Source organism: Delphinapterus leucas, chromosome 16, assembly GCF_059928025.1.
Source record: "Delphinapterus leucas isolate spDelLeu-1000000601 "Yukka" chromosome 16, BTC_Dleu_Yukka2, whole genome shotgun sequence".
NCBI classification, from domain to species: Eukaryota; Metazoa; Chordata; class Mammalia; order Artiodactyla; family Monodontidae; genus Delphinapterus; species Delphinapterus leucas.
Genome location: NC_143144.1, coordinates 23030482 through 23039409, shown reverse-complemented (window position 1 = coordinate 23039409; position 8928 = coordinate 23030482). Strand labels below are relative to the sequence as shown.

The 8928-nt window shown below is 35.6% G+C and overlaps 1 pseudogene; it reads left to right on the top strand.

Moving 5' to 3' along the window:
- The first annotated feature begins 1884 nt into the window (after positions 1-1884).
- Positions 1885-3474, top strand: LOC111183429 (arginine-fifty homeobox pseudogene; annotated as a pseudogene).
- Positions 3475-8928: the final 5454 nt, after the last annotated feature.

The window sequence follows — 8928 nt, the reverse complement described above, 5'->3', positions numbered from 1 at the left end:
GTCCATGCCACCCTCTAACTTTGTCACAGCTTACCCTTCCCCCTCCCCATATCCTCAAGTCCATGCTCTAGTAGGTCTGTGTCTTTATTCCCGTCTTACCCCTAGGTTCTTCATGACCCTTTATTTTTTTCTTAGATTCCATATATATGTGTTAGCATACGGTATTTGTTTTTCTCTTTCTGACTTACTTTACTCTGTATGAGAGACTCTAAGTCCATCCACCTCACTACAAATAACTCAATTTCGTTTCTTTTTATGGCTGAGTAATATTCCATTGTATATATGTGCCACATCTTCTTTATCCATTCATCTATTGGAAGCAGCTTTTAAGTTCTTCCATTTTAGGACCATGATTCCTTGTTACCTAATTATAAATTATTATCATGGATGGGGTAGAACTTCCCTTGGTGAAATGGATTTAATTTGCTAAATAAAAATGTGTGAACTTAATGACTCTTCACCAACTTTTAAATCAGATGGGCAATCTGTTATCTTTCACAGCAGTCTTCTAAAATTCAATGACATCTGGATTTGGAAAAGTAGAATTCCACAAAGAGAAACTTATCTTTCCACAAAATAGCAATAATTGACTAATGAGTTATTTAATACTATAATTAGCACTCCATTAGAGCCTATGAGTAATTTTATAATTAATTACCCTTCATATCAGCTTTATAGGTCTCACTTCACATGAAGAAACCAGGGTAAATGGGAGTCAATGTGGACAAGGCCAAGCAAAGTAAAGTAGGGCTTGAATCTGAACTAAGTTTGTCTTGCCTTTCTGCCTATTCTTTTCACGACTTCCCTTCTTTTCCTACCCCTAGTGGGTACTTGTTTTGCAAAGTACTATCTTTGGCGCCTTATCTCCCTCTACTCAGCCTTGGGAGAGCTCTTCTACTCTCATGGTTTAAGGCGTAACACGGATGCATAGCTACCATATCTTGATTTTTCTCCTGAGCTCCAGGATTCTGAATTTCTAGCTCCCCATTGTTTTTCTAAGCCACAAATAGAATGGAGTCTAATCAGGCCTTTAGATATAGGTTCTTAAGGCACCTGGAAAAACCAAAAATCATTAAATGGGACGCAGTTCAGGAGTGCCTGTGTCAGGGAACCAAACTCTGAGTTGGAAAGTAAAGTGGAATTAAGTGGTTAACTGAAAACAGAAAAAAAATATTAGTTATCTGTATATTCTAAAATGTGTGGGTGATAGGTAAGAAGGATAAGCAAATTACTTGCAAAACAGACTTTTCTGTTTCCTCCTGGATGCTTATAAGTTAATTTGAGAAATAATTTTAAGTATCGCTTTTATATTATAGAGAATACATCAGTTTAGAAAATTGAAGTTACAAAATTTTATGAAAGAATCAATAACAGTTGAGATGTTATACTTTATTTCCAAATGTAAAATATAAGTTTTAATGGCTACCATCAGTTACTATATGAGGAAAGAAACTGCCATATTCAGGTATTAAAAATAATTTTATAGAGTGAAGAACCCCAAACTTGCTTTCATTATAAGGAATAGAATTCTCTTTTAAAGAAGCTATAATTTCCTATTTTGAATCACAACTGAGGAAGAGAATGATTATTTCTTTTCTCTTTGGAAAATTTAATACTTTCGTATAAAGGATATGTCATTAGTGGCAAGCCTAGGAACATGAGAAGAGAGATCACTCTGAGCCTTTAGATCTGTTTTATTTTTGCCATAGTTAACAGTAGACTTGATGTTTGTGATAATAGCTTTAGAGAAGTGTGGAAACTTTTTATCTTTGGTCAAGATAAATTTGTGGTAGTTAATGATGTTAGCTAATTAGATAGTAAGATCTTTATTTTTAGAGTAAATCAGGCAAATCAATGTTCATGCTTTTCCAAACTGAAGTGGGTGTTAAGTTGTAGAATAAAGAATTTGCAGCTTGTATGAGGACTTTGTTAGTCATAACATTTCATGCTCATGAGAAATAATGCAGTGATAACAGGAAACATATCTTCTAATATTACCTTATGGCTCCTAATATATAATCGACAGCCAATATTAAACAGGGCAATTAGAAAATATTAAACAGTTTACAAATGTCATATGTAAACTTTGAAGATAAATTAATTATTTTGTTTAATAGGGCAGTTTTATTTTTTGGAATTTGTTTTTGGATTTTCTAATGGGGCTTAGAATCTTTATGTAGAGTTTTTGTTGTTTGCTTTTTTGTCCCAGAAGATCTAGGGTTGTGCAAAGTCATTGTGATGATTGAACCCAATTCTGATGCATGTGATTGAGTTGATAGAGGAAGAAATAATGGTAGACTTTGTCACAGATGAGAAATATTAAACACTAATATGGGCTCTATAAGTCAAATTTATATGGGCAAATAAAATGGGATATTTCTAAACACATTTAATAGGGAAAGTTGAAATGGTGTGCCCCAGTTCCTAGTTCAAGTATAGAAAGAAATGTCATTGGACTCAATACTGTGGCCTTTCAGAATCAGATGATACCCTCTGCTGGCTAAATGTGGGATTGCGTTTAAAAATGAATGGCTGGAAAGGAACTGCATTTCCAGAGAGACACATCAAGAGGGCTTGAAAATGGGCACTCCAGAGGAATTCATGACAGACCTTCCTTGCCATATGTCAGCACCCCTGATGAACAAAATAGTCCAAGAGAATCCCCAACCAGACCCTTTTGTCTACATGGATGATTCCAGCATGAACTTCGAGGTTGATTCACAGATACCATCTGGTCCCACAAAATGGAAGAAGCCTCACGAATGCACCTCATTCACACACACACAGCATGAAGAGTTGAAGGTTCTGTTTAGCTGTAACATGTTTCCAGATAAAAACCTCCAGAGAGAACTTGCTTTAAAACTCAGCCTACCAGAATGAAGAGTAAAGATTTGGTGCAGGAATTGGCGGTTCAAAAAGAGGAAGCAGCAACAGCGACAAGAGCAGCAGTCGGTCCTTCCAGCCAAGAATGTGCCCACAGCATCAACCAGTCCTCATTCTTTTCTCCCTGCAGTTTCAGATTCTTGTAGCTCCCACTCATCTCAGCCCTTAGACCCTTTCCATTGGGCAGGGGACTCTATCATCACTGAGATTGCTACAAGTGATGTCCAAATGCAAGATCCTCAATTGGAGAGGATAGTGGCCTCAGTTCCTGCTTTGTACTCTGATGCCTATGACATAGCACAAATCACGGAACTGTACAGTTTTCCTGATGAGGATGAGATAGCCAGCTCTTCTTTCCACTCTCTGTATTAGTATCTCTCACTGACAAGGCCCGGTTAGAATAGAGTTCCTCTCTTAGCATCTTTGCTGATCCAGCTGTAGGTTTATCTCCTGGGCAAACCTGCTTCAGTATGACAAACTGGAGCTTTGCAGCCTACAGTCTGAGAGACAGCCTGGAATTCCAGAACCCCTCCAGTATGGTACACTTTGGATGTCTCTGATCAAAGTACTAATAAATATCAGACAGTAGAGAAAAAGGATCTTCTTGCATCTTGTACATGCTCTTGCCTTTGTCTGCTTTTAACCCAAATATCTGGCTCAGTGTTGCTTTGATTTCCATGGAAATGTTGTAAAAACTAGGAGTTCCCTGCAAGTATAGCTCAGTACTACACAATCATCCCCACAACTCTCCCTGGAGAGGCCTTCCTAGTCCCTTCGATGGCCAATGAGACTCCAAAATTCCCTCTTCCCAAAACTATCTTTGACTTTTTAAAAGGTCAGTAGCCTTTAGGCGTCATCCACTTTTAATGGCAGCAGGTTTATAAACTTACATTTCCAACAAACTTGACAGTTAAGCTAATTTTCCAGCTATATGATTAATGAACAAAATTAATGGCACTTCTCAAAACCAATAATAAAGAAACACATAATAAAATAAATACCTCTCAATGAAAAATATAAAGTATCTAGGAATTAACTAAGAAAATTAAGGCCTCTGTACTGAAAAGTTTAAAACTTAATAATGGACATTGGAAATGTTTTCAATAAAAGACATTTGAAGCCATAAAATAATCAATTTAACAGGGTTAAAGTCATATGAAGCATGTTCTCCAAACACAATGGAATGAAAATAGAAATCAATAGTAGAATAAAATTCAGGACATTCACAAATATATGGATATTAAAAAGCACACTCCTAAATAACCAATAGATGAAGAAATCAGAAGGAAAATTAGGAAATATGCAAAGATGAGTGAAAACAAAAATACAATATTACCAAAACTTATGGGATGAGGCTAAATCAGTGCTTGCAAAGAAATCTATAGCTGCAAAAGCCTGTATTTAAAGAATAAGATCTCAAATCAACCTTTTTTTAAATAGGAGGGAAGCTGGCATAGTCATATTAATATCTATCCAATTAAACTTTAAGGCAAAACATTTTGTTGGAAGTAAAAGTATATTAGACAAGGGTAAAGGGAACAATTAACCTGAAAGATACAATAATTCATTGTATACATTTAACATATTCCCAAAATATATGAAGTAAAAATTAACAAAACTCTTGGGGAAACTTAACAAATACATAGTCATAATAGATGATTTTATCCATAGGTCAAATGAATAAAAATTTTGTATGGGTAGAGATTTTAACTGTACAGTTAATAGGCTTGATTTAATGAAAGTACATAGATTTCTGCATTCAACTGGTAGAGAACACACATTCTTTTCAAGTGCATAATGACTACATATTAGACCATGAAGCAAATCTTAACAAACTCAATAACATACAAACAGCATTCTTTGATCATAAGGCAATTTAATTAGAAGAAACTCCAACCTCTCCCTCAATTTAGAAAGTAAAAAGAACATTTCTAAGCATTAATCAAGATTGGAGAAATTATGTGAATAATCTGGCAGCATACATTATATAATAACAATAACTGGATCAGCGTTCACTGGGGAAAGTATTAGAGATAGTGGCAGTAGCAGGTTTGAATGTCCTGTTACCCATCACATTCTGGGTCATCACAGAGGGATCTTGCAGGGCAAGACTGCAGACCTAGGGTAGAGACATTGGCCCTTAGGTTGTGAGGTTTTTTGCTTTTTGGTTTGTTTTAAAAATTACTTTTGATTTTTTTAATAGTCTTATTTTTTAGAGCAGTTTTCATTTCACAGCAAAATGATCAGAAGGTACAGAGATTTCCCATATAGCCCCTGCTCCCACATACACACAGCATCCCCCACTATCAACAACCCACACCAGAGTGGTCCATTTGTTATAACAGATGAACCTACACTGATACATCTTTATCCCCTGAAGTCCATAGTTTACATTAGAGTTTGCTCTCAGTGTTGTACATTATACGAATTTTGACAAATACGTAATTGTCATGTATTCACCATTGTAGTATCATATAGGAGAGTTTCACTGCCCTAAAAATCCTCTGTGCTGCACCTATTCATCCCTCCCTCTCCCCTAATCTCTGGCAACCACTGATCCTTGTCTCCATAGTTTTGCTTTCAACTCAATAACTTTTCACCCTAAGAAACTAGAAAAAGAAGAGCAAAATAAATCCAAAGCAAGGAGAAGTAAGGAAGTAAAGGCTAAAGTGGAAATAAATGAAATAGACAATAGAAAAGCAATAGAGCAAACCAATGAAATCCAAGCAAGCTAGATTGAGAAGAAGAAGAAGAAGAAAAAGAGGGAGAAGAAGAAGAGGAAGAAGATGAAGAAGAAGGGGAGGAGAAGGGGAAGGGGGGGGAGAGGAGGGGGAAGAGGAAGAAGAATTGAATTACTAGAATCAGAAATGGGATGTAACTACCAACCTTACAGAAATAAAAAGCATTATAAATAAATATTATGAAAAAATGAATGGCTTTTTTTTGTTTTAAAAATAGGGCTGATGGGGCTTCCCTGGTGACGCAGTGGTTGAGAGTCTGCCTGCTAATGCAGGGGACACGGGTTCGAGCCCGTGGTCTGGGAGGATCCCACATGCCGCGGAGCACCTGGGCCCGTGAGCCACAACTGGGCCTGTGAGCCTGCGCGTCTGGAGCCTGTGCTCCGCAGCAAGAGAGGCCACGATAGTGAGAGGCCCGCACACCACAATGAAGAGTGGCCTCCGCTTGCCGCAACTGGAGAAAGCCCTCGCACAGAAGCGAAGACCCAACACAGCCAAAAAAAAAAAAAATTACAGCAAATCAATAACAGAATTCCATGTAGATATTAAAAAAAAAATAGGGCTGATTGTTGTGTAAAAGGATTGAACAGTGCAGAGTATTGTAAGATAATATAGGAAAAATTATAAATGTGAAGAATGAAGCCAATGTATCACTTAAATAAATATTTTCCAAGTGAAACTAATATGGAAATACCCATAATTGAAACTTCCTAATCCAATGATCTATTTTTAAACAATGGAAGTAGGTCACAGGGAATAAACACAGCAGGAGCAAAATATATAGATCTCCTGCCCCATCTTCAATAAGAGATTTGAATAATCCAAGCTATTTAAATTACTTTTATTAGTTAAATTACTGTTGTAAGAGTGATTGGCAAATATCTAGAGGTGAGATAAGAACTGCTTTTCTCTGGGTACCCTGACCTAATTTCTGTTAAAAATAATTGGAATAGTCTTAAGTAATTTAGAAGTTTGATAGGTACAGGGAAGTATCATTTAGCATGTTTGTTTTAAATTTTTTCTTTCTATATTTTAAATTCTTAAAGTCTGTTTGGAATTTACAGTGTTTGGGGCACATAATGACATGAAAGTTATGTTTAAAAGCTTGAATTGGACAATATGTTATTATTTCATTGCAAACTTGAAAAATATAATTTCAATCTGATTCTACTGTTTAATGTTGCCTTTCACTGGTATGTTGCTTTAAGAGCACCCATCCCCCTTTCCTGTTTGAGCCACTGTGTCCTGTCAGTCATCCTGAAATACACTAGGGTGCTTGTCAGGCTGTTTGCTTACAAATGCATCATAAGCCAAATTGTGAGCCATAATAGTGGCACTGAATTTCTAAACACAAGAACTTGCTTAGACAGTTGGTTTAGTATCTGTATATGGGCAATACTCTGTCCTGCAGTAGGTGAGTGAAGTGTCAAACTTTTTAAAATCAAACTTTGCTATAAGGCAAATCCTAATTATAGATTATGTGTTACTTGGCTAGATAACTTTGGGGGAAATTAAAGGACATTATTTCTATAAAATGGATGAATAGAAACTACTATGTTGTGCATTTATTACTTTTATAACTAATTTTCCTTTTAACAACACTAAACTCTAAATTACTTTATGAAAGTTCCAATTTTATATATACTTTTCCAAGTAGATTAGCAGGCATTTCAGTTTTAAATAAATATGTGATTCTCTTACATACTTTTTCTTTCACGTCAATTGAGGCAGACTCAGTTGAGCAGAGGCTCAGTTCTGGTATTTGAAGTATTTATTAGTGGCTTTAAAAATAGCGCTGAAACAAATTCTTGTGTGCCAATGCCCAAGCTATAGTAGTTTTATATCAAAGCACTTAAAAATTCCTTCTCTGTAGCTGAGCTATTACTATTTGAGTAACTGTATACAAGACACTGGAAGCTTTACATTCTTTAGACACAAAAGTTATGCAGCAAGCAGGTTCTTTGTGCAAACAATTTAATTTCTGTTATGGGCCTCTAAACTTAAATTGTGCGTGGATACTTTTCCTCTATTTTTCTGTATGCAGCCTTAATATTTTTAAAAAGAGAATTAATAAAACCAAAAAATAGGAACTTGTGATTTTGATACTTGTATGTTTAATATGGTAGAGAATAGTTAAGAGGCTGCAAGTAGTTAAAAGTTTTAAGGCTTTATCTAGGGTAAATGAGAAGAGATTGCTTTTGCAGATATATGGAATGATGATTTATTTATTCCTTACCTTGTTCTAGAAAGGATTCAAGGTGACTTACAAGGCTATGTGAAATTCAAAAAAGGATAAAAGTGGAGTGAAAGTAGAAAGAAAAATACGTATGAGATATAAAACACAGCCAGGAATAAGGCTGAGCTGCAGCAGTTCTTGACTATGGTTTTATGACACTGGTGTATGATGGATTGATGGGAGAGAAAATATAGGGTTTTATATAGAAATCTTGTGGGGGAATTTCATGCAAACTAGCTATCTCCCTTACCAAGGGTGGCAGCCCAGAGTGGGAGAAGTATGTTGGACAGTGAATATTAAATATACTTTAAATGTCACTTGTGTTTTAGTGGGAAAAAAAGTGGAGAACTGCTGCCCTTTTAACCCACATGCTGATTTATATAGGCATAAGTGTGGCTTTAAGTTTTCTAGGAGCAGAATAAAATTTGGTCTGTTACTAAATTCAGAAGAATGATTAAAGAGGCATAGTTTTTTGGAAACAAGAAGTTATTTAAATAAGGTCATATATCTACACATTAGAACAGACATGATCAAGCCCATGTTTATAATATATCTGGCAATTTTGTATGAATCTATGAATCTAGTCCTGGTATTTTACAATTTTTCTGAATAGGTTATTTGCTACTTTCCTTCCTTTCACTCAATTTGGTTATAAATTTAATTTGAATTTCAACTTCTGTTCGATCACAATTAACTGGATCAATATAACTTGGAAAAAAGTTGTTGGGTAGGAGGAAGGAATTCAGAGGCAGGACTTCTTAATGTACTTTGATCTTCAAATACTCAAAAACCAACTACTGTGTTGAAGACGCTGGACTCGGTGTTGCACACCCTGCTAAACCTGGCTTGTATAAGTGAACGAAGTTATAAACTCACTGGTTTCACCCAACAGTATTGAAAAGGGACGAAAGTGTAGCAGTTAAAGTTTTGCTAAGGATCTTCAGTGATATTTTCAGATGTTAAATTAACATGATGTTAAATTAACATGATGAGTCAGGGCCAATCATTTGGCTCCGATTTTTTAAATATTCCGTTGTTAAGAATAAAATCAATAAGAAATGATTATCTTTT